This window comes from Bufo bufo, chromosome 6, assembly GCF_905171765.1.
Source record: "Bufo bufo chromosome 6, aBufBuf1.1, whole genome shotgun sequence".
Taxonomy (NCBI): Eukaryota; Metazoa; Chordata; class Amphibia; order Anura; family Bufonidae; genus Bufo; species Bufo bufo.
Window position 1 is genome coordinate 153,924,363 of NC_053394.1, and position 26,999 is coordinate 153,951,361.

The window sequence follows — 26,999 nt, forward strand, 5'->3', positions numbered from 1 at the left end:
TTATACAGTAGTGTTAAATTTTTTTTTAAAAAGCAGCGGGTTTAAAAAAAAATTAGATATAATAAAATGCACAATTATAATAACTTTTATTTCCATAAATGCAAATGCACTGGGAATACTACAAATTCACTTCCAAATCATCACAGTAAGGCCTCATGCACACGACCGTTGTGTGCACCCGTGGCCGTTGTGCCGTTTTCCGTTTTTTTTCGCGGACCCATTGACCTTTAATGGGTCCGTGGAAAAATCGGAAAATGCACCGTTTTGCAGCCGCATCCGTGATCCGTGTTTCCTGGCCGTGAAAAAAATATGACCTGTCCTATTTTTTTCACGGCCAACGGTTCACGGACCCATTCAAGTCAATGGGTCCGTGAAAGAACACGGATGCACACAAGATTGGCATCCGTGTCCGTGATCCGTGGCCGTAGGTTCGTTTTTATACAGACGGATCCGAAGATCCGTCTGCATAAAAGCTTTTTCAAAGCTGAGTTTTCACTTCGTGAAAACTCAGAACCGACAGTATATTCTAACACAGAAGCGTTCCCATGGTGATGGGGACGCTTCTAGTTAGAATACACTACAAACTGTGTACAAGACTGCCCCCTGCCGTGATCAGCACAATTAACCCCTTCAGGTGCGGCACCTGAATGGGTTAATTGTACTATCATATCCCCCTGTAAGAGATCAGGGCTGCCAGGCAGCAGGGGGCAGACCCTCCCCCCCTCCCCAGTTTGAATATCATTGGTGGCCAGTGCGGCCCCCCCCCCTCTATTGTAATAATAGGTTGGTGGCCAGTGCGGCCCCCCCCCCCTCCCTCTATTGTAATTATTCGTTGGTGGCACAGTGTGCGCCCCCCCCCTCCCTCCATTGTAATAATTCGTTGGTGGCACAGTGTGCGCCCCCCATCGGCCCCCCCTCCCTCTATAGCATTAACAACATTGTTGGCCAGTGTGCGGCCTCCCATCTCCCCCCCCCCCCCATCATTGGTGGCAGCGGAGTTCCGATCGGAGTCCCAGTTTAATCGCTGGGGCTCCGATCGGTAACCATGGCAACCAGGACGCTACTACAGTCCTGGTTGCCATGGTTACTTAGCAATAGTACAATAGTAGAAGATTCATACTTACCTGCTGGTGGCTGCTGCGATGTTCGTGTCCGGCCGGGAGCTCCACCTACTGGTAAGTGACAGGGTCTGTGCGGCGCATTGCTAAATGAACTGTCACTTACCAGTAGGAGGAGCTCCCGCCCGGACACGAACATCGCAGCTCCCAGGTAAGTATGAATCTTTTACTATTGTACTATTGCTAGTAACCCGCTGCCACCAATGATCGGGGGGGGAGATGGGAGGCCGCACACTGGCCACCAATGTTGTTAATGCTATAGAGGGAGGGGGGGCCGATGGGGGGCGCACACTGTGCCACCAACGATTTATTACAATAGAGGGAGGAAGGGGGGGGGGGCGCACACTGTGCCACCAACGATTTATTACAATAGAGGGAGGAAGGGGGGGGGGGGGGGGGGGCGCACACGGTGCCACCAACGAATTATTACAATAGAGGGAGGAAGGGGGTGGGCCGCACTGGCCACCAATGATATTCAAACTGGGGAGGGGGGGGGTCTGCCCCCTGCTGCCTGGCAGCCCTGATCTCTTACAGGGGGATATGATAGTACAATTAACCCCTTCAGGTGCGGCACCTGAGGGGTTAATTGTGCTGATCACGGCCCCCTGTAAGAGATCGGATACTGCTAGGCAGCAGGGGGCAGTCATGTACACAGTTTGTAGTATATTCTAACTAGAAGCGTCCGAGGATCCTCCAAAAATCAAGGAAGACCCACGGACGAAAAAACGGTCACGGATCACGGAAAAACGGGACCCCGTTTTGCGGACGGTGAAAATATACTGTCGTGTGCAATAAGCCTAACAACATTTATCCAGTTTGTGTTAATCCTTTACAGAAAGTAAAGAAAAGGAATGTTAGGCTGCATTTTTCTTTAAAAACTCAAAAATTTAATGTATAAACTAAAAATATGTTTGAGATTTCACTTTGAATTTCTGAACTAATATTTAGCGGCATAAAAACGGTTTCTGAGAACTGCCTGATATCTGCATTGCATGGAGTCGACCAACTTCTGGCACCTGTGAACGGGTATTTCAGTCGAGGACAATTGGACTACATTCCAGAGTTTTTCAGCATTTTTGGGTTTTACCTCATAAACCACATTTTGTGTGTTACCCCACAAGTTCTCTATGGGATTGAGGTCAGGGGCTTGGGCTGGCCACTCCATTACTCAATCCTGTTTGTCTGTAACCAAGATGTCATTTGCGTAGGCTACAGTCACACGAATGGCCTTGAAAAACGGACACGCTATAAGTGTTTCATGGCCATTTTCAACCAGGATGGCATCCATTTTCTGACCATCTGGCTGTTTTTAATGGCCATTAAAAATGGCTTTTAAAAAAAATAGATGATTTTTTATTGCCATTTTAATTTTAATTTTTTTTTATAAAATCCCAAACCCCCATAGTGGCCCCCAACGTCTAGTGGTCCTCAGCTGTAATGTTTTGGGGGATTTTTGTAAGCCAAAAAATAAAAATAAAAAACACTTGGAACCGAACCAGAGTTTGGGGAATGATGTATTTTTTTTTCAGTAAAAATTAATCTATGAAGTTATTACACGAAGTCACGAGAGACTTCGCAAAGTAATAACTTTGGCTCATCGGAGCCAATACATTCTAATACTGTACTGAAGTTTAATGCGAATCGACTTCAGATGTTTCATCTGAAGTCGATTCGCTCCTCCTCAATTGTCACCATCAACTTGCCCCAAAAATTCCCAAATTTCTGCCAACCCACCTGGCCAATGTTCTGATATTTGCCTGCTCTGCTCTGTTTCTGCCAGAGACCCAGGAACATTGCACATTCTGTCCATCGCTTCTCCCTGTTTTTTCGTATTTTTCGCCTTTTCACAGCGCATGGATCAACAGTGACAAAAGCTCATTCATGGAGATGTACGGATCGCACGAAGGGGCGGTTGAGGGGGCTCATTCTCATTCTTTGCTTAACTCCAGCTCTCCAGTTACATAATAATGGGGGCCAGGGTGCTTGGGGGGTGCTCTCGGCAGCTCAGGAAACCTGCACTTTTTCCCAGGGCACCGGGACACAAAGGTTGAACCCGGAGGTTAAACGGGTCATTAGCGGCAGAACAATGGAGCTTGCTGCGCATTTCATTAAATCTCACTTCTACTAAAGAACAAAAATTCAGCAACCGGTTCTCACAGCATGAAAACAAGACATTTAGCATCGCGCAAATGTATCCGGGAGACCAGGGTGATGGCAGCGGCCAACAGGCACTGAAGCCACCACGCCTCATTAACCAGACCAACAGAGATGCTTCAGATACATTATTTACAGCACACAGGAGGTCCAGAGAGAGAAGGGCAAAACTACTCTGCAGGGCAGGAGAGACATTTGTACTGCTACCGAGATCAGTTTGGGGATAAATACAGTAGCATCTCAATAAATTAGAATAGCATCGAAAAGTTAATTTATTACAGTAATTCAATTCAAAAAGTGAAACTCATTCTACAGATTCATTATACACAGAGTGGTCTATTTCAAGCGTTTAGATCTTCTAATCTTGACGATTATGGCTTACAGCTAACGAAAAACCCAAAAGTCAGTATCTCAGAAAATTAGAATATTGTAAAAAAGTTCTATATTGTGGCGTCATGGTGTCACACTCTAATCAGCACAAAACACCTGCAAAGGTTTCATAAGCCTTAAAATGGTCCCAGACCGGTTCAGTAGGCTACACAATCATGGGGAAGATGCTGACTTGACCGTTGTTCAGAAGTGAGCTGGTTGTTCACAAGCATATTAATGGAAAGTTGAATAGAAGGAAAAAAAGTGTGGCAGAAAAAGGAACACAAGTAAGAGGGATAACGGCAGCTGGAGTCAGCGATTCAAAAGCCACTACACACAGACATATCCAGGACACGAGCTACAATTGTTCCATCTCTTGTGCCAAGCCACTCATGACCCAAAAGACAACGTCAGAAACATCTCACCTGGGCTAAAGAGAAAAAGGACTGGACTGTCGCTCAGTGGTCCAAAGTGCTGTTTTTAGATGAAAGTAAAGTTTGCATTTCATTTGGAAATCAAGGTCCCAGAGTCTGAAGGAAGAGTGGAGAGGAACACAATCCAAGTTGCTTGAGGTTCATTGTGACGTTTCCACAGTCAGTGATGGTTTGGGATGCCATGTCATCTGCTGGTGTTGGTCTACTGTGTTACAAGTCCAAAGTCAGCGCAGTCATCTACCAGGAAATTGTAGAGCACTTCATGCTTCCCTCTGCTGACAAGCTTTATGGAGATCCTGATTTCATTTTCCAGCAAGGCTTGGCACCTGCCCACACTGCCAAAAGTACCAATACCTGGTTTATTAACCACGGTATCATTGTGCTTGATTGGCCAGAAAACTCGCCTAACCTAAACCCCATAGAGCAGAGTGTCTCAACTCTGATCCTCGGGGCCCACCTACCAGTCAGGATTTGAGAATACCACAGGTATTCATTCTGTGGGGTAAGTCCTGATGCATGGACACTAATTACCGTATTTTTCGCCCCATAAGACGCACCTAGGTTTTTGGGGAGGAAAATAAGAAGAATTTTTTTTTTTAACCACAAGGTGTGCTTTTGGTGGGTTTAGAACTAATGGTGGTCTGTGGATGACACACTGCTACAGGGGGGGGGGATCTGTGGCTGACACTGCTACAGGGGGGGTCCGTGGCTGACACTGCTACAGGGGGGGTCCGTGGCTGACACTGCTACGGGGGGATCCGTGGCTGACACTGCTACGGGGGGATCCGTGGCTGACACTGCTACGGGGGGGATCCGTGGCTGACACTGCTACGGGGGGGATCCGTGGCTGACACTGCTACGGGGGGGATCCGTGGCTGACACTGCTACGGGGGGGATCCGTGGCTGACACTGCTACGGGGGGGATCCGTGGCTGACACTGCTACGGGGGGGATCCGTGGCTGACACTGCTACGGGGGGGATCCGTGGCTGACACTGCTACGGGGGGGATCCGTGGCTGACACTGCTACGGGGGGGATCCGTGGCTGACACTGCTACGGGGGGGATCCGTGGCTGACACTGCTACGGGGGGGATCCGTGGCTGACACTGCTACGGGGGGGATCCGTGGCTGACACTGCTACGGGGGGGGATCCGTGGCTGACACTGCTACGGGGGGGATCCGTGGCTGACACTGCTACGGGGGGGATCCGTGGCTGACACTGCTACGGGGGGGATCCGTGGCTGACACTGCTACAGGGGGGGATCCGTGGCTGACACTGCTACAGGGGGGGATCCGTGGCTGACACTGCTACAGGGGGGATCCGTGGCTGACACTGCTACAGGGGGGATCCGTGGCTGACACTGCTACAGGGGGGATCCGTGGCTGACACTGCTACAGGGGGGATCCGTGGCTGACACTGCTACAGGGGGGATCCGTGGCTGACACTGCTACAGGGGGGGGATCCGTGGATGGCACTGCTACAGGGGGGGGATCCGTGGATGGCACTGTTACAGGGGGGGGATCTGTGGATGGCACTGTTACAGGGGGGGGGATCTGTGGATGGCACTGTTACAGGGGGGGGGATCTGTGGATGGCACTGTTACAGGGGGGGGATCTGTGGATGGCACTGTTACAGGGGGGGGATCTGTGGATGGCACTGTTACAGGGGGGATCTGTGGATGGCACTGTTACAGGGGGGATCTGTGGATGGCACTGTTATATATGTGCCATCCACAGACCCCCACCCCATAATAGTGCCATCCACAGACCCCCCAGCCCATAACAGTGCCATCCACAGACCCCCCAGCCCATAACAGTGCCATCCACAGATGTTCCCCATAAAACTGTCATCCACAGATCCCCCCCGCCGCTCCAGTATACAAATATAAAATGTCTCATTCAATTAAGTGATTAAACATGCCCCCTCACTCCTAATATTACCGTACATTCTAACAGCTTCTGTACAATGCAGGCAGGCAGGGGGGCCGGCGCGTCACTCACTGACGTCACTTGCCTGCGCTGCCTGCTTCATTCATAAAGTAGGCGGCGCAGGCACCTGACATCAGGGGGTTACGCTGCCGCCCGCCCAGCCTGCCTGCCTGCATTCTACAGAAGCTGTTAGGATGTACGGTAATATTAAAAGTAGGGGGGGGGGGGGGGGCATGTTGAATCACTTTTAATTGAATGAGACATTTTATATCTGTATAGTGCAGCACTGGAGCGGCGGGGCCGGACTACAGTGACTGCACCGCCCTGCCATTTCAGCATTCGGCCCATAAGACGCAGGGACATTTTTTCCCCATTTTTGGGGGGGGGGGGGGGTGCGTCTTATGGGTGAAAAATACGGTATATCACCTGCTCAAAACTAAGGAAATCCTGAAAAAATGACTGGTAGGTGGGTCCTGAGGAATGGAGTTGAGAAACCCTGCCATAGAGAATCTATAGGGTACTATCAAGAGGAAGATGAGAGACACCAGACCCGTCAATGCAGACGAGCTGAAGGCCGCTATCAAAGCAATCTGGGCTCCCACAACACCTCAGCAGTGCCATAGGCTAATCGTCTCCATGACACACCGCATTGATGCAGTAATTCAGGCAAAAGGAGTTCCGACCAAGCACTGAATGCATATACTGTACACATACAGTAGGCCAACATTTCTGTATTAGAAATTATTTTTTTAATTGATCTTATAATTTTACAATTTTCTGAGATACTGACTTTTGGGTTTTCACTAGCTGTAAGCCATAATGATCAACATTAAAAGAACTAAGGGAGTTATTATTGTGAAATCCGCCTACATTAGGCGTATTTCAGGCACAGATTGTGGAGCAACGGTTAGTCACGCTGCAATCTGCGACTTCTCCCCGCTCCCGCCAGGTCTAAAATGGGTGTCTCATTCATTTTCTACACCTGTTTTAGGCATAGAAATTGGTCTAAATGTAATCCAGCAAGGAAGCTGGCTTACATTTAGACTGGCGCTGGATTCGCCGAAGTTATGTAGAGGCCTGCTCCTCTTCACAACTTCAATGGATCCACCGCCAGATATATAGTGGTTATTAAGAACGGTGTCTAAAACGTCGGTCTTAATAATTGACCCCTGAAAAGCTTGAAATAGATCACTCTGTGTGCAATGAATCTATAGAATATGAGTTTCACTGCAAAGACAAACACACAAAATGGGGCTTGCACAAAAAATTACTGCTTTTTGGTGCCACAATTCTGGGGCTGGGATATATCTCCCTCAAGGTCTGTTAAAGTTTACTTTATACAGGGATTAAAGGGGTATTTCCCATCTTGGACATTGGGGGCATATTGCTATGATATGCCCCCAATGTCTGATAGGTGTGGGTCCCTCCTCTGGGACCCACAATTATCCTTAGAGTGGACGCACCTGCCTCCATTCATTTCTATGGGAGTGCCAAAAATACCCGAGCAATGGCTCGGCTATTTCCGTAAGCCCCAAAGAAATGATAGCTGGGGCTGCATTTTCACGGTGGGCGTCCCATTCATATTCGGCTACTTTCAGCACCCCCATAGAAATGAATGGAGGGCGGCTGACCATGTGTGTTGCGCCCTTCATCGCTTTGAGGGCTCTGTTCTAAGGAGGGACCCACATCAATAGGACATTGGGGGCATATCCTAGCCCCTACCCCTTTAAGCTTTATTAAGTGAAGACTGGATCTTCCCTTTAAGAAAACTCTTAATAGTATAGTATAGGCTGGGTCTGAAGGGGAAGTTCATATGTCTTCCAGACTTCAAACCCACTGCCTTCTTCTGACTGACTGGAGCAGACACTGAGGACTCCAACGTATTAGGCCCCATGCACAAGACCGTATTCTCATCAGATCCACATTTTTTTGCGGACTGGATGTGGACCCATTCATTTTAATGGGGCCACAAAAAAAGCCATGTCCACATTCATATCTCTGTTCCAGTGTCCCACATAAAAAGACAGAACATTTCTTATTCTTGTACCTTTTGCAGATAAAGAATAGGCATTTTTACCATAGAGGGGGACTTCTGGAATGGGAAAATGCAAGACACACACGGCTGATATCTGCGTTTTGCAGATCGCAAAATGGATATGATTGTGTGCACGAGTCCTAAACATACAGCACGTCTGGCTCCTTCACAGGAAAAGGATGTAATAGGTGACCAATAATATTGGCTGCCATTACACCGCTATTAGGGGTGGTACCCAGCCTTCTATACCTCCACAGTGTGGTGCTCCATGTACAGGGTTGGAGAAGCGTTCAGCCCCCGCCATCTGCCCGTGGAGTCGTTTCTTATTTCCTGGGATACATTCTCCAGATAGCAGTGAAACATGTTATGAGCGCTGCCTCCCCAGCGTCTAAGTCGCCGGTCTTAAGTGTGCCCCCAAGTGTTTACATGTTAGAACACAATCTGGAGAAAAGTGTGATGGCTGATCGCCCAGCCTCCATATGTACTCAACTACACAGTGGAGCTTAGGGCTGAAACGATTACTCGAATTAATCAATTAACTCGACACAAAAAAAAGTATAACCGAGAATTATCAAAAAGATGAAAAGCTATCTGTGAGAATATACTCAATATTACCAAAAAACAAAAACACACATATATGATAAGTTGGAAGGCTTATATGTCAGCCTGAATTTGTGGGAGGGGCGTCTGACCCCTCATAAGCACCGGCTCCCGCCTCCTCTGGGCGCTTCCAGATCACAGCCGCCGAGTCAGGAGCCGCCTCGCTTTCTCACCTGGAGTCCTCAAGTGGCCTGCTCGCCGCCCGTACGTCACCTCCCACGTCTCTAGTAGGTCGGGTGAGTCTCCTTCCCTCGTTCCCTGATCCACCAAGTCGCCTCCGGCCGGCGCCCCCATGTTCTCTTCTGGCAGCGCTACTTCCGGTCACAGAGTCGGCGTGCGTTCCAGCTGTTGCCTTTCGCGAAGGTTCCTGTCTTCTGTCCAATTTATATCCCATTTTAGGACCTTGGCGTCAGGTCTCGGGTATGACCCACTCACCATCACCGGTCACTCATTCCGTATCGGGGCAGCTTCGGCTGCTTCCAAAAAAAGGGGGTCCCGGCCCACGTGATCGGAAATGGGGCAGTCTTCTTGTTTTGCTAGGTACATTCTTTACCCGAAGGTCGAGATATCCCAGGCTTTCGTAATCTCGTGCTCTGAGGGCGCATTCAATGGTTTTCCGCTATTCCAGTCTCCTTGCTTCTTTTTGCCCACTTCTAGGCTTACCCACGCTCCTGGCTCCCGGCACAACTCAGCCAGCATAGGGCAGTGGTTTGGGCGCTCCTCCTCGTCAGTTACCTTTAGCCTCTACCACAAGTTGGAAGGCTGATATGTCAGCCTGAATTTGTGGGAGGGGCGTCTGACCGCTCACAAGCGCCAGCTCCCGCCTCCTCTGGCCGCTTCCAGATCACACCCACCCTTTTCTTTTCTCTCTCTCTCGCTCCTCAGTCCCCTTCAGGGTATGCCCACTTCTAGGCTTACCCACGCTCCTGGCTCCCGGCACAACTCAGCCAGCATAGGGCAGTGGTTTGGGCGCTCCTTCTCGTCAGTTACCTTTAGCCTCTACCACAATTGTTATGTTATAATCCCCGCAGAGCTTCCTTCGTCTCCTCCCGCAATGCTGTGTGCTGTAGAACTGCTAATTTTTCCAATTAGTCTGACTACCATTTCCCTTATTTTAATATATGCCTAAATTCCCTCTTAAAACTTAACTTTTAATGTTACTTGTTATTAAATTCCTTCATTGACCATTAAATTGTTTCTGTTAAAATTATCAGTTGTGTCGCCTCATTATGCCTAGTATTGTTATACTTTGTGCTAAAATACATGTGGTAAGAGACGCGCCAGCGCGCGGCTACCAGTCTCTTACCATACTTATTATAGCACAAAGTATAACAATACTAGGAATAATGAGGCGACACAATTTTAACAGAAACAATATAATGGTCAATGAAGGAATTTAATAACAAGTAACATTAAAAGTTAAGTTTTAAGAGGGAATTTAGGCATATATTAAAATAAGGCAAATAGTAGTGAGTTAGATTAATTGGAAAAATTGCTCAAAGTGCCTTTACATATGTCTGGGTCTAAGTTACGTAGAAAATGCTGTAGAACTGGCCGCACTCCTCAGTGTTAATAGTTCTGCTCCCGTCCGCAGGGACTTCAGCTACAGAAGTAGGAGATCAAAGTGGAATATAGAGTTTCCCCACATTCCGAGTAATGAGAACTGGAAGATGACACAGCCGTGGAAACAGAGACACTCCGAGGCAGCCGCGTCCAAATCATTCACCGATGAGGTCTGCTACTTTCTAATGAGACTTTGTGCATTCATTTCTCACCATTTCCAGGGTCTTTTTTTGCTGTCAGTAGACGAGTACATTCTTCTTTACACCCAGACACTAACAACCCGTACAGAACTAATACTTCTCCCTGCTGAGGGTACAGGAAAAACAGGCCCCGCTGTGGTTTTTGCCCCTCACTGATTGCAGTATCCAAGCTCCACAGTTCAGATAATGACCTTTTTCCATGTAGGTGACATACGACAAGCCCCCTCATCCAGACATGAACAGGACATCTGGATGTAATAGAGAGGATCCTCAGGAGCCAGGTGACCATCCAGATGGCAAACTCTTCCACATGTTCCTCTCTGGTCACTGCCTCCTTACACGAATCTTCGCTCTAACGACAAGAGAACCGAAACCACAAATATTTCCAGAATTCATGCAGAAGCCGCTCGCCCCAGACACAATATGAACCTTAGCTGTCAGGACTGCCCAGGCGTCCATCTCGAGAATGAGGGAAGAACGTGGGCGAGGCGCCAAAACCAGAGCAGTGTGGCGGTAATCGCAGCAAACGGAGACTCTTTGAATCCTCCACAATCCAACGTAACTAATCAATCCTGGATCAACTATCATTATCAACTACCTGGGTGTCAAGTCTGTCTGCAGCAATGCCCACTACACAGAAGCAACCTAACCGCGTGGCAGATGGGACAGAGGACACGGTCACCTCAGCTGTCAATCACACAAGAAACCGGACAATCATGCTATCATTTTCTGGAGAGTCTAATGATCTTTTGTCTGGACATCTCTCTGGAAGATCTCTCCAGGTGACAGGAGCGCTCAGGGCAATGTCTGACAGCTGTGACTGACAGCTACAGCGGCAGGTGGTGTCACATGAATCTCTGCAGCAGCAGAGAGAGATGTCCCCATGAGTCGTTCAATAACCACCATTGTTTGACCACTAGTTATGTCACTATAAGTACCTGACAAGGAAGAGAGTTTACTCCTGTGTAGCTGTGTGAGAGAAACCGCCCAGACTGATACATTGTAACAAACAATCAGCAGTTTATAGAATTGTACTGCTGATGTGTTTAGCTTACAGAGGACTGTCTAGATGGATAAAACTGTAACAAACTCTCAGCTGTGAAAAACATTCGGAGTTACCGTATTTTTCACCCCAAAGGGTGGGGGGAAAAATAGCACTGCGTCTTATGGGGCGAATGCTGCAATTTTACACTGATACATCGCTGCCGCGCTGCTGCGGGCCGGACGAGCGGGCGGTAGGAAGCAACGTAACTCACTACATCAAGCGCCTGTTTCATTCATAAAGTGGGAGGAGCAGGCGCGTGACGTAGTGACTTACGCTGCCGCCTACCGCCTGCTCGCCCGGCCTGCTATGGTAGTTAGTAGTAAGTACCATACTACAGCCTGGATGAATGAATTTACAGTTTAACATTGCTTATATGATTACTACAGTGAGCGGGGCCCGGTGTAGTAGAATACAGTGACTGCACCGGGCACGGCTGCCAATACAAAACAAGATGCCGACTCCCACCCCCTGTATTGGGGGTTATTCACTACACAGGGACACTGTTATGGGGGGGGGGATCTGTGGATGACACATAGCATAAGGCTGGGTTCAGACCTGAGCGTCTTTGATATGCGCGTTTAATGCGCGTTTTTGACGAGCGTTTTTTGCAATAGTAAACGCGCGTTTGTGTGATTGACTGCAATGTCCTATGGCCACAAACGCGCGTCAAAACGCCCCAAAGAAGCTCAAGTACTTGTTTGAGCGTAGGGCGTTTTACAGCGCGTTTTTCAGCGCTGTAAAACGCTCAAGTGAGAACCAGGGCCATAGGGAAGCATTGGTTTTCATGTGTTGAGCGTTTTACAGCGCGTTTGAACGCGCTGTAAAACGCTCAAGTGTGAACCCAGCCTAAGATGCTGTCATGCCATCCCCAGATGCCCCCATAACAGTGCCACCCACAGATGCCCCCATAACAGTGTCATCCCCAGATGCCCCCATAACAGTGCCATCCCCAGATGCCCCCATAATAGTGTCATCCACAGACCACCATTAGTTCAAAACCCACCAAAAGGACACCTTTCTGTTCAAAATATTTTTTTTTCTTATTTTCCTCCTCAAAAACCTAGAAATGTTAACGAGGCCTAAGGCTCTAGTAAAGCTCACTTGAGGGATGAAGAAGAATTTGACACCCCCCTTCCCCAGGTTTATCTCGGCAGGATTGAACATGAAGGATGGAATGAGTGCTTTTTACATGATTAAACTGAAGTCAAGCTGCGGTCTGGAGCTCCGCTTATATTACAAGCCTTAGTCCTCATGCACCTATGCATTTTTGTATGCGCAAAATATAAATATCGTCCGTATTGCATCCACATTTTTGTGGAACCATGGACTTTAATCGTTCCGTGGTCCACATTTTGCGGTGAAGTATAGGACATATTCTATATTTTTGCATAAAGGACATATGGATGCAGAAAGCAAATGGATCATCCGTGTGCTTCCCGCATCTGTATGTTCTTTCTCCAGAAAAATAGAATATGTCCGCTAGGGTTGTCACGATACCAAAATGATTTGATTTGATTTTGATACCATAAAAAAGTATTGCAATACTAGATACCATTCGATACCAAACGAAAGAAAAATAAAACATTGAAAAAGCAGCGTGCATTCCGAATTTTATGTTACAGCGTTCACAGCATAGGATATTTTTTTTATATTTTAGTAGTTCGGATTTTTTCGGGCGTGGCGATACCTAATATGTATTTTTTTATTGTTTATTTATTTTTATATGTAAAATTGGGAAAGAGGATGAATTAAACTTTTAATATATATTATTTTTTGTACTTTTTTTTTATTTTTTTTAGATCTATTAGGGTGAATAGGACTTTACACTGTCCCTGCTGCCCTTTAATAGCATCCTGGCTGCCATGGTAACCGATCAGAACCCCGCGATTTCACCGCTGGGGCTCTGATCGGAAGCTGCCACTGCTACCAATTAAAATACTTAGGATGGGGGGCCCTGTTGGCCACTGCACCACCAAAGAATATAATTAACCCCTAAATACAAATGTACGCGGCCTCAATACAAGGAATGGCGATCCCGCTGAACCCCGTCAATTAACCCCTCATACATACATTTGTATGTAGAGGTTAATTATATTCATTGGTGGCGCAGTGACCACAGGGGCCCCCACCCTCCTCAGTATTATATTCATTGGTTGTCAGCGGCAGTTTCACAGCCCCTCCCCTTAAATCTTTTCATTAGTGGTAGTGGTCACCGCGTCACAGTGGAGAGGGACTCCCTCCTTATCCACTGTGCCGGGTGACGAGAACATGGTGCACGCCATTCTCTGATGATGGATGGTGATGGATCATGTGACGGGCCATGTGATGAGCGCAGTGACGTCACCACAGGTCCTTTTCCTCCTGGGCATCAAAGAAAAGACAGAAGAGAAGCCGGGCTGCGCAAACAAGTGGATAAGGTGAGTTCAATTATTATTCTTTTTTTTTTTTAACCCCTCCATCCCTATTTTACTAAGCATTCTGTATTAAGAATGTTATTATTTTCCCTTATAACCATGTTATAAGGGAAAATAATAATGATCGGGTCCCCATCCCAATCGTCTCCTAGCAACCAAGCGGGAAAAAAAAATCGCACCGCATCCGCACTTGCTTGCGATTTTCACGCAGCCCCATTCACTTCTATGGGGCCTGCATTGCGTGAAAAACGCACAAAATAGAGGATGCTGCGATTTTCACGCAACGCAGAAGTGATGCGTGAAAATCATAGCTCTTGTGCACAGCCCCATAGAAATGAATGGGTCCAGATTCAGTGAAGTGCAATGCGTTCACCTCACGCATTGCACCCGCGCGGAAATCTCGCCCGTGTGAAAGAGGCCTTAGACTGCTTTCACACAGTCAGTGTTTGGTCAGTGATTGTAAACCAAAACCAGGTGCTGTCAAAAACATAGAACAGGTAGACATTTTTTCATCATACCTTTTCTCTGTGTAGCTTCCATTCCTAGTTTTGGAAATCACTGACCAAACACTGACTGTGTGAAAGTGGCCTTAAGGGCCCTTTACACTGGCCGCGAATCCACCAGATAATCGCTAACGAGTGTTCATAGGAATGCTAGTTAGCGATTATGTGCTGGTGTAAAGGTGCCACTGATTACCTGGAACGTCCGTCAGGTAATTGGATCACTTGTGCAGACACCTAAACCATTGTTTGCCAGCAGCAGATCGTGCTGTCTAAACACACTCTGCTGCCGGCAAACACTGATTCTGTATGAGGATGAGCGACAGCATTCAAGATCATTCCTGCCCACACTGTGGAGGAGATGCATATCAATTCTGTGGTCTCCTCCACTAAAGAGCAGGTGATTGCCAGAAAGGAAAGCAATCGCCTGCTGAACTGTCCCGGGGACTTTTAGTCAGTGCACTGACAACCTCCAGAAAGAGATTACACAAGAAGTTAATTGGAAATCTCGTGCTCTTTCTGCTCTTCTCTGCAGGAGCCCCAGCAAAACAAAACAGAATCTTCAAAGCCGATGGCGTTTTCCCCCTCCAACGACCGGACCAGAATGAACCCCCGCTGCTGCTCTACCGGGGAAACATCACGCAGAGTGAATTATTCAACGTAAACAGGGAGCAGACTTCACCCACGCTATGACATGGATGACTTTTACCTGATAATTGCAGCTATTAAGAAACATTTCTAAAAAATTTAGTCTATCTAACAAAAAAAAAAAATTCTAAGAAATAAAAACCCACAATCCGCCCAAAGGTTCCCATATCCATATTATATAAAGAATATGCCCAGATACATCACGCGGCGTCATATCCGCATTATACAGAAAATATCCCCGATATATCACACGGTGTCATATCCACATTATACAGAAAATATTGGTTTACAACAGCTGGAATGCCAAAGCTTGCTTACCCTTGATATAGGGCAGGGATGCCCAACCTGTTGCAAAACTACAACTCCCAGGATGCCCTAATAGCTGTAGGCTGTCCAGGCATGCTGGGAGTTGTTGTTCGGCAACAGCTGGAGGGCCACAGGTTGGACATCACTGATACAGAGGATAACAACAGATATATCACACAACTTCCTAATCGCATTACGAAGAAAATCTCTCCAGAGACATCACACAGCATCATATGGAGAATATCCCCGCATACATCATATTCACATTACATAGATAATATCCTCACATGGAGTCATATCCACATTATACAGAAGATATCACCGCACACATCATACAGTGTCATTTCTACATCGTATAGAGAATATCACCCGGACACATTACATGGCATTATATAGATAATATCCCTAGATACATCACACAGCGTCATACCCACAAGATGCAGAGAAAATTATCACATAGTGTTCTATAATGTAATATATCATGTGCTGTATATTATAATATCTAAGACACAATGATGTTCTGCCATAGGATGTGTAGTATACGATTCCCTTGATGGAGATATATATATAGTATTACCGGTATGTGATATTCTATCCATTATAGGTGTACACAATGCTATACATAATATATGATAGATGTATACTCTATGTGTCAAACATTTACTTACTATGCACTATAACAGGGGTGGGCAACCCCCGGCACTCCAGCTGTTGTGAAACTACAACTCCTAGCATGCATACTTGCTCCGATTTCATAGAAGCATGCTGGGAAAAGTAGTTTCACAACAGCAGGAGTGCCGAAGCCTGCTGACCGCTATATGCTGTGTATGATGCTCCGAGTTAGGCTACATGCACACAACCGTATGTGTTTTGCGGTCCGCAAATTGCGGATCCGCAAAAAAAAAAGGATGACGTCCGTATGGCATCTGTTTTTTTTTTTGCGGATCCATTGTAACAATGCCTATCCTTGTCAGCAAAACGGACAAGAATAGGACATGTTCTATTTTTTTTGCAGGGCTACGGAACGGACATACTGATTAGGAGAGCACACGGTGTGCTGTCCGCATTTTTTGCGGACCCATTGAAATGAATGGGTCTGCATCCTATCCACAAAAAAAACACGGAACGGACAGGGAAACAAAATACGTTCGTGTGAATGTAGCCTTAGTATGGCGTCCTGCATACCGGTATATGGTATTATATGTCCTATAGCTGATGGAAAAGGACATCAAAAATACAACACATTGTTGCAAAAAGCCCTTACTTACCAGAGCAAGGTTAACCATTAAACTGGTAAAAATTGCCTTTGCCCGTATATTATATGGTGTTCGATAGATTATATGTCGGGTTGTGTATGAAAGGACAATCGCATATATTGCTTGCTGTCCTATGGAGGATAACCCCCAGTGTGTGTATATTGGGGATATCACCTGCTGTATGGCGGTGTCTGAAGGATATCCAAGCGGCAGTGTTCAGCACTTACTAAAATCTTCATTTAATCTTCAAAGACATATACAAAAGTTGAAATACACTTTGCTTACGCGTTTTGAGTGCTGATGCACGCTTAGTCATAGCATATAAAGAAATGATATATCAGCTGTTTGCACACACGTGTGCTGGGAAAAGCATGCAAGGAGAACACAAACTCTGGCCACTACTGAATAACTGCCTAATATAAAAAATCTCATCGGTTTTTGTAACAGCCATCACTAAGCACACACGAATGCAAAATGGCCATGAAAAACAGAGTTTACCCGATTTTAACACCCATTTCTTTTCACCTTCAACTGAATGTACCCTTTGTATGGGGATAGCCTCTTGGCTTGAGATATCCTGGGATGAGTGGCGCAAAATCACTGTCCTTGGCGGCACACGTGCACATCGGCCACTCCATTCTACTGTAAGGGACTGCCGGAGATGGTGGAATACAAGCGCTCAGCTACCTGCGGCAGCATGCGTGTGTGGCCACCTCTCCATAATACAAACTGGGGAGAAAGGACCCAGTTCTCATGTTCAGCGGCGGCCCCAGCTGTCAGATCCCCACTGATCAGACAGGGGTCTTTCTTCCGAAGCTGGTCATTTCCACCACTCATCTTGAGATATACAGTATGCTATGACAGGGCGGTACATTATGGAGGATATCACTGCACAGGTACAGTTGTGGCCAAAAGTTTTGAGACTGGCACAAATGATGGTTTTTATAAAGTATGCCGCTTCACTGTTTTCAGATCTTTTTGTCACTCCAAGCACAGACTAGGTAAAAATGGGTTGCCATCAGTCAGGATTTGGGCCAGAAGCTGGTACTGAGCGTGCCAGGGCAAGTTGCAGACGTCTTGAAAAAGAAGGGATAACACCGGAAATACTTTCCATAAACTTGATAGATTTGTTAAAGCTAAAAATCTTATAAAATGCTTATAACTGTACTTTAGTATACCATAGAAAGATCTGATAAAAAGATCTAAAAACACGGAAGCAGCAAACCTTGTGAAAACCAAAATTTATATCAGTCTCAAAACATTTGGCCTCGACTGTATGACAGGATGGTTTACAGAGGATATATCTATGACAGGATGGTTTACATAGGATATCACTGAGTGTGACAGGATGGTTTAACAGAGGATATCACTGCGTATGACAGGATGGTTTACAGAGGATATCACTGCGTGTGACAGGATGGTTTAACAGAGGATATCACTGCGTATGACAGGATGGTTTACAGAGGATATCACTGCGTGTGACAGGATGGTTTACAGAGGATATCACTGTGTGTGACAGGATGGTTTACAGAGGATATATCTATGACAGGATGGTTTACATAGGATATCACTGCGTATGACAGGATGGTTTAACAGTGGATATCACTGCGTGTGACAGGATGGTTTACAGAGGATATCACTGCGTGTGACAGGATGGTTTACAGAGGATATCACTGCGTGTGACAGGATGGTTTACAGAGGATATCACTGCGTGTGACAGGATGGTTTACAGAGGATATCACTGTGTGTGACAGGATGGTTTACAGAGGATATATCTATGACAGGATGGTTTACAGAGGATATCACTGCGTGTGACAGGATGGTTTACAGAGGATATCACTGCGTGTGACAGGATGGTTTACAGAGGATATCACTGCGTGTGACAGGATGGTTTACAGAGGATATCACTGCGTATGACAGGATGGTTTACAGAGGATATCACTGCGTGTGACAGGATGGTTTACAGAGGATATCACTGCGTGTGACAGGATGGTTTACAGAGGATATCACTGCGTATGACAGGATGGTTTACAGAGGATATCACTGCGTGTGACAGGATGGTTTACAGAGGATATCACTGCGTGTGACAGGATGGTTTACAGAGGATATCACTGCGTGTGACAGGATGGTTTACAGAGGATATCACTGCGTGTGACAGGATGGTTTACAGAGGATATCACTGCGTATGACAGGATGGTTTACAGAGGATATCACTGCGTGTGACAGGATGGTTTACAGAGGATATCACTGCGTGTGACAGGATGGTTTACAGAGGATATCACTGCGTATGACAGGATGGTTTACAGAGGATATCACTGCGTGTGACAGGATGGTTTACAGAGGATATCACTGCGTGTGACAGGATGGTTTACAGAGGATATCACTGCGTGTGACAGGATGGTTTACAGAGGATATCACTGTGTGTGACAGGATGGTTTACAGAGGATATATCTATGACAGGATGGTTTACAGAGGATATCACTGCGTGTGACAGGATGGTTTACAGAGGATATCACTGCGTGTGACAGGATGGTTTACAGAGGATATCACTGTGTGTGACAGGATGGTTTACAGAGGATATATCTATGACAGGATGGTTTAACAGAGGATATCACTGCGTGTGACAGGATGGTTTAACAGAGGATATCACTGCGTGTGACAGGATGGTTTAACAGAGGATATCACTGCGTGTGACAGGATGGTTTAACAGAGGATATCACTGCGTGTGACAGGATGGTTTACAGAGGATATCACTGCGTGTGACAGGATGGTTTACAGAGGATATCACTGCGTGTGACAGGATGGTTTACAGAGGATATCACTGCGTGTGACAGGATGGTTTAACAGAGGATATCACTGCGTGTGACAGGATGGTTTACAGAGGATATCACTGCGTGTGACAGGATGGTTTACAGAGGATATCACTGCGTGTGACAGGATGGTTTACAGAGGATATCACTGTGTGTGACAGGATGGTTTACAGAGGATATATCTATGACAGGATGGTTTACAGAGGATATCACTGCGTGTGACAGGATGGTTTAACAGAGGATATCACTGCGTGTGACAGGATGGTTTACAGAGGATATCACTGCGTGTGACAGGATGGTTTACAGAGGATATCACTGCGTGTGACAGGATGGTTTAACAGAGGATATCACTGCGTGTGACAGGATGGTTTACAGAGGATATCACTGCGTGTGACAGGATGGTTTACAGAGGATATCACTGCGTGTGACAGGATGGTTTACAGAGGATATCACTGCGTGTGACAGGATGGTTTACAGAGGATATCACTGCGTGTGACAGGATGGTTTACAGAGGATATATCTATGACAGGATGGTTTAACAGAGGATATCACTGTGTATGACAGGATGGTTTACAGAGGATATCACTGCGTGTGACAGGATGGTTTAACAGAGGATATCACTGCGTGTGACAGGATGGTTTACAGAGGATATCACTGCGTGTGACAGGATGGTTTACAGAGGATATCACTGCGTGTGACAGGATGGTTTAACAGAGGATATCACTGCGTGTGACAGGATGGTTTACAGAGGATATCACTGCGTGTGACAGGATGGTTTAACAGAGGATATCACTGCGTGTGACAGGATGGTTTACAGAGGATATCACTGCGTGTGACAGGATGGTTTACAGAGGATATCACTGCGTGTGACAGGATGGTTTACAGAGGATATCACTGCGTGTGACAGGATGGTTTACAGAGGATATATCTATGACAGGATGGTTTAACAGAGGATATCACTGCGTGTGACAGGATGGTTTACAGAGGATATCACTGCGTGTGACAGGATGGTTTAACAGAGGATATCACTGCGTGTGACAGGATGGTTTACAGAGGATATCACTGCGTGTGACAGGATGGTTTAACAGAGGATATCACTGCGTGTGACAGGATGGTTTAACAGAGGATATCACTGCGTGTGACAGGATGGTTTACAGAGGATATCACTGCGTGTGACAGGATGGTTTACAGAGGATATCACTGCGTGTGACAGGATGGTTTACAGAGGATATCACTGCGTGTGACAGGATGGTTTACAGAGGATATCACTGCGTGTGACAGGATGGTTTAACAGAGGATATCACTGCGTGTGACAGGATGGTTTAACAGAGGATATCACTGCGTGTGACAGGATGGTTTAACAGAGGATATATCTATGACAGGATGGTTTACAGAGGATATCACTGTAGTTTATGAAGACAGTGTACAGTATTCACATCAGCCGCTATGTGACAGGACGGCGTACGGAACACATCAACAGCTGTACACAGGACGGGTTCAGGACGTGGATATCCCCATGTATGTGTCTGGGCTGCCGGTGCTAGTTCACACACAGTGACACATCACAGAACGGTGAGACGCCGTATACACGGGGAGGACACTGCGCAGGCCACACGTACCTGTCATGCTCCAGCCGCCGCTATCCTCTCCGGATACTCCGCAGCTCCAACCTCAGCCGCAGGTGACTGAACCCGACAGCCGACTCAGCGAGTCAGCACTGTGAGGCTGAAAGCTCGGAGCTCCGCCCTCTACTGCCTGGCTGCTGCGCCACACCCATAGCCCCGCCCACTGCCGGATTCGCACAGCCCCTGAGACTCCCGCCACAGGCACTGGCAGCCCGGGGAGAGCGGAGATCCGGTCACACACGACCCTGTCCTCTCCATCGTGTGTGCGGCGGTGGAGGACCGCTGTGTGGACGGGGACTCCAGTGTGAGCCTCAGGGGTCAGTTTTAGGTGAGGGTATAGATTCTGTGAGGTAATATTCAGTGGGGACCTCATAGTGGAGGTAAGTTGACCATGGCAGTGACTGTTCACCTCATGGTTGTGGCCATTCCAGGTTCTCTGAAGCTGAGGGATATGACCACTTTGTATTTTGGCGGCTGTGGCAGATATAACAACAGGATTATATTACAGCCATTCTTATGTATTACAGTAATACAGTCATGGATTTCTCACAGGTGTCACCATCGGCTTATCGCTCACATCGGTGAGAAGACAGCGTGGGTCGTGATAACGGGACGAACATGGCGGTTAATCAATCGCATTAAATTAAGGTGCTGGTCACATCTCCACTGTGGTAGGTAATGGGAGCCATAGTAGCGGGCTGGATCCCATGTAGAACACATCAGAGTGGCGCTCAGTGGACCTTGAAGTCTACTGTAGCTTCTGTTATTTTGGCAGCATAACTAGCCTGACCTGACTGGCTGCCGAAGACATGTTAAAAAAGACAATGCCTGTGAATAACATGGGGGTCAATGTCAGATCATGCACCAGCAGCGCAGAGTATTTGAGGAGTTTGCTGATCTTGAGGAGGGCATGAACTAAGACAGGTGGTTAAATTGGCCGTAACTAGTGCCGATTGACGATATATACAAGTTGGCGAGCTGCAGTTTCCATTATTGTTAGCGGCACATCCCCTGGACACACGGCCGATGATTTTCGTCCTAAAAGATGTGATCAGCAACAGTGTGATGGCAGGACATGATCGTCCACAATCGAGCCCCATGTGACCGTCTCACGAGCAGGCGATCATTGCCTCCTGTATATACCGCTCTTTACATAGTCAGAGAAATGTGCTGACCTTGTGGGAGATCAGACTTGAGTCAGCGGAGTGGTATTTCAGGAGAGCAATTTATTGATGTTGTAGAATCTGCAGCATATAGATGTCTCGCTGTGGTGAAACTACAACTCCCAGCATCTCCAATGACATCAGAGGAGGCACAGGTTTCAGACCACCGTTCTGAAAGATAGTAGTCTAAGGGTGTCTTCACACGAGGAAGATTTTGCCGCAGAAAATCAATTAGTCATCTGGATGGGGTTGTTTTGGTGGTAAGTACATGGTTTTCTGCAAGGGTCATTCAGATGAATTGAATTGTTTTTTTGGTCGCAGAACTTCCTGCAACAAAATTTGCTGCATGGGAAGGTGCCCTAATGCTGGCCATACTCTTCAGGTACCTTCCTCCAAGCAAGGGGACACACAGGTAATTTTTTAGCAGATTTTGCATAAGCACAGCTACCCCTTGAAACAGCCGATCGAAGGGGTCCTGGGAGTCAGACCACCGTAAATCTAATATTGATGACCTATCCTGAGGACAGGTCATCAATATCTTTACACTGCGCAACCAAGCAAAGATTGATGACCTACCCTCAGGATAAGTCGTCAATTTCAAATCGGTGGGGGTCTGACACCCGAGAATCCCACCAATCAGCTGTTAGAAGAGGCCGGAAACTCCGTGAGCGCCATGGCCTCTTCCTGGGTCATGTGACATTACCGTACATCAGTCACATGGCCTACAGCCCCATTCAAGTCAATGGAGCTGAGCTGTAATACCAAGCACAGCCACTATACATTGCAGGGTGCCCACAGCACTCACCAGACACAGCTGATGGGTGGGAGTATCAAGACTCGGACCCCCGCCGATGTGATAATGATCTATCTTGAGTGTTTCATATACCGGTCTTAATAACAAGTGCTCTAAAGTAAGAGCCGGTGTAGATTTACATTACAGTTTACGCCAGTGTCTGGGAAGTTATCGTAGATATGTTGGACCGTGGACTACTTTTTGAAGTAAGGAGAGCAGTGTAAAAATAAAGATGCCGTTTTGTGCAAAATGCTGCTGTGACTTAAAGGGGTTGTCCGGGATTGGGGACGTGGTTGCAGTAGTACTATAGTGACATACATGCATGTCCTACCCTTGACAGATATTTGTGAAGCCCAGTTTTCATATATGAAATTCTTCGCCGGAAGTGATTGTTTTATTAGACTCGGTGACGTACCGGGTCCCTTGCAGGCGATCGCAGCCTCTTCTTCCGGCTGCTCAGGGAGCCCGGTGACGTCACCGGCAGCCTAAGTAATTATGCAGAGTTGAAGAAGGGGCGGTAACAAGGCTGGCCGACATAGCGCTAAGCCACGCCCCTCCAGTCCGGTGACATCACCGGTCATGCAGCTTTCTATAAAGGGGCGGATAGATGGAGAAGTGGACGATATGAGGGGGCGGGTGCAGGGACAAGATGTTAGACTGTAGAAAGCGGGAGATGCCGTGCTGCGCTGGGACCCACAGCGCAGTGTGGCAGGAAGTCATCAGACAGATAAACAACTATGTCAACAATCTGTTTGGGACCGTAGGAGCCATGCAGCAGTGTAAAAACGACCTAAATACATCTGGGGAACCTTGACTCTGCTAGTAATAGTGAGTAAACTTTTTAAAAAATAATTTTGATCTCGGACAACCCCTTTAACAGCTTATCATAAATGTGAGCCGCCTTTCACTTCAAGAAATTGGCCATGATTTGGTCATGTGACTGCGCCACATAGAATCACTGGGCGCCTTGACGGATTCCCCTCTGGTTTATTTTGCCCTTGTCTTTGCATAAATCGCAGTAATATCTGGTACCCGGCGCTGTTACCGTTCCGTATTATCTCTCGTATAACGTGCATCTTATCGGCCTTCCCATCCGCCATGATCAGTGATCGACCTTTATATAGCATCTCGCTAAAAATATAGTAAATTCTGTACGTTCCCTGGAAGCGGCGGCCATCGCATCAATTCTCTGAGCGCAGGAAAACTGCTTATGAGAAAAAAAAATCTATTTTTGGAGCTGAACAGAAATATCCGTCCTGATGGATGTTCCTGCAGGAGATGAACGCTGATGTCCCGCCATAGCGGCCACATAAACGTCAGGACTGAGATCTACAGGAAAGTGCCGCCATTTATATCCGCAGCGCTGGCAGCAATCTCTGTGGACCCATTACACGACACAGATTACTTTATCTTCAGCCCAACAAGACTTCTCAGTGATTCACGAGAACGCTGCAGGCGGCAGGACTTATGTATTTACTGGAAAGTCAGTGGCTGGCTGCCAGGGAAGCTGCAGAGCATCACCTCTATTATTGAGCTGCAGATTCTCACTGCATCACAGGCCCTTTAACTGTCTACCTGCTGCATCGTGAAGCTATTTCCAAGGACAGCAAAGTGTACCGCCATACAGCATACAGATGGGGTAGGCAGTTCTCTACTAGCATCCTGTTCAGCTGAATGCTCTCTCTATTCATATCATATAATCTTCCAGAATCTAAAGCTCGGCGCTGGTGGAAGCATAGCAGCGGCACCTGGAGCTAAACGTACCAGGGAGGAATTCATTATTCACTGTCCGGTGACTGGAACTCTTCGGCTTTATGCCTTATAGCCTAAGACACAGCGCAACAGCAAAACTATGGCTGCAGCTGAGGGTCGTCATAAGATCAGTGAAGGATCTACAAAGTTCTTCAGCATTGCTTGGAGATTCAGCATGAGCTCCGTTGCATCAGATATTCTCCTTGTATGGTTTTAGTTCCGACGCTCACTTCAGCCTCTTCTCATTAGATGTGTTCGGTTTATCACAGGAATCCTCTGCTGGGAAACAGCATCTTCAATATAAAACGCAGTTCCACTTCAACAGTAAATTGTGGAGTTGCTGTGTTGCCGTCCTCATCCTCCCCTGTGCCTGCACCAGATGAGATGCACGCTATTCGTTTATTGCTCTCATTCCCTAAATAGAAAATAATAGCAAAATAATAATACTGTCTTCTCACAGAGCCCACTGCATCCCTATAATCTAGTTAGGTCATTAAGCTTTAAAGACAACTGTCCTGTTAACTATAGACGGGCCGATGGAGCGGCCGATTGTCGGGAAGGAAGCGTTGGCTGCTTGCTCAGTAAGGGAGACCGCTGCATTTACAAGCAGCGATCACCTTCACAGTATGAGGACGAGGGTTCGCTATAGAATCATCTGCCCAGAAACAATGATTCTGTATGCAGATTAGACAACACAATCTGCTGCACAGAAATGATGATTGATGGTTTTGCTCATTCATCAGGTGATCGGCGGGACATTTAGACAGGCAGATTATTGGGAACGAGCATTCGCTTGGACGATTATTGGGTTCATCTAAACCCACCTTAAGGCCGCATTACATGGGCTGATTCTCGGCCAGATAATCACTAACAAGCATTCATAGAGACGCTCGTGTAAAGGTGCCGCTGATTACCCAATGAACGAACGAAATACGTATTCATTGAGTAAATGCAGCAGTCACCTTCAGTCGCCTGCTGAATTGTCCCATGTAAAGGGACCTTCAATCGTATTAGAAAAACAATCATCGTTTATATTGTGTTCAAGTGCCTTTTTGATTTTCAAGATCTCTCACTTAGGCCTCTTTCACCTGACCGTATGGCTTTTTCAGTGTTCTGTGGTCCGTTTTTCACGGATCCGTTGTTCCGTTTTTTGTTTCTGTTCCGTTTTTCCGTATATAGCATATACAGTAATTACATAGAAAAAATTGTGCTGGGCATAAAATTTTCAATAGATGGTTCCGCAAAACGGAATGGATACGGAAGACATATGGATGTATTTCCGTATGTGTTCCGTTGTTGTTTTTTTTTTTTGCGGACCCATTGACTTGAATAGAGCCACGGAAAGTGATTTGTGGGCAATAATAGGACATGTTCTATCTTTCAACGGAAACGGAATGCATACTGAGTACATCCCGTTTTTTTTCGCGGAACCATAGAAATGAATGGTTCCTTATACGGAACACAAAAAACGGACCGTAAACGGGGGGAAGGGGGAACGGTCGTGTGAAAGAGGCCTTAGTGAATAGAAACATTCTTGTTTATATCCAGCGGTTAAAAGCCTGTCCAGACCTAGTTCTGTTCTCACAGCTCATGTGTTAACACAATGTAACCATGTAGACCAGGGGCCAGCAGCCGCTGGCACTCCATCTGTGGTGAAAATACAACTCCCAACATGGTGGATTCACTTCTATAGGAGTACTGACAAAAAAACAAGCAAGTGCATGCTGGGAGTTGTAGATTTACCACATCTGGAGTGCTGGAGGTTGCAGATCCTTGATGTAGACAGTCCTTTGAGATCTTTATAAAATAAATTCTCTGTTATGTTGTTCTTGACTTAATACTTGCCGTTGCTGATCTCCGTGTGAAGTGGGTGCTATTCACATTAATCGTCAGTTTCTCTGTAAAGGTGATCGCGAAATGAATCTGAAAATCATCAGACTATTGCAGCTTTTTTGATGCAGCCAAACATCAGAGTATCCAACTGGGATAGTCTTTCTCAAAACGATCTGTCTGTGGAAGTTAGAGGTTTGCGCACATAGTAAAATGCCACCTTATATATGGTCATAAAAAAGGTTTATTATACTCAGAAAGAAAGTATGTCAACAAGCATTGAGATAAAATACATCCAGCCGTATAGATCTGCCCAACCTAGGTTTCGCCTATTTGCTTCTTCAAGGGCGAGTGTCCTGCCCTTCAAAGGGCGTATATTTTATAGGGGTAGGACTTAGCGCCTCCCTTCATCACCACCCACTGGAGTGGCAATCCCACATTTAAAAAATCACAAAT

At 46.6% G+C, this 26,999-nt stretch overlaps 1 protein-coding gene across 1 annotated transcript in view; it reads right to left on the reverse strand.

Annotated features, from left to right (window-relative positions):
• SULF2 (sulfatase 2) overlaps positions 1-21,118 on the reverse strand; it is a 115,912-nt gene extending 94,794 nt beyond the window's left edge. The window contains exon 1 of the mRNA XM_040434883.1: positions 21,000-21,118. The gene's annotated coding sequence lies outside the window, so the exon portion shown is untranslated. The remainder of the gene's footprint in view (positions 1-20,999) is intronic.
• Between the last annotated feature and the right edge of the window lie 5,881 nt (positions 21,119-26,999).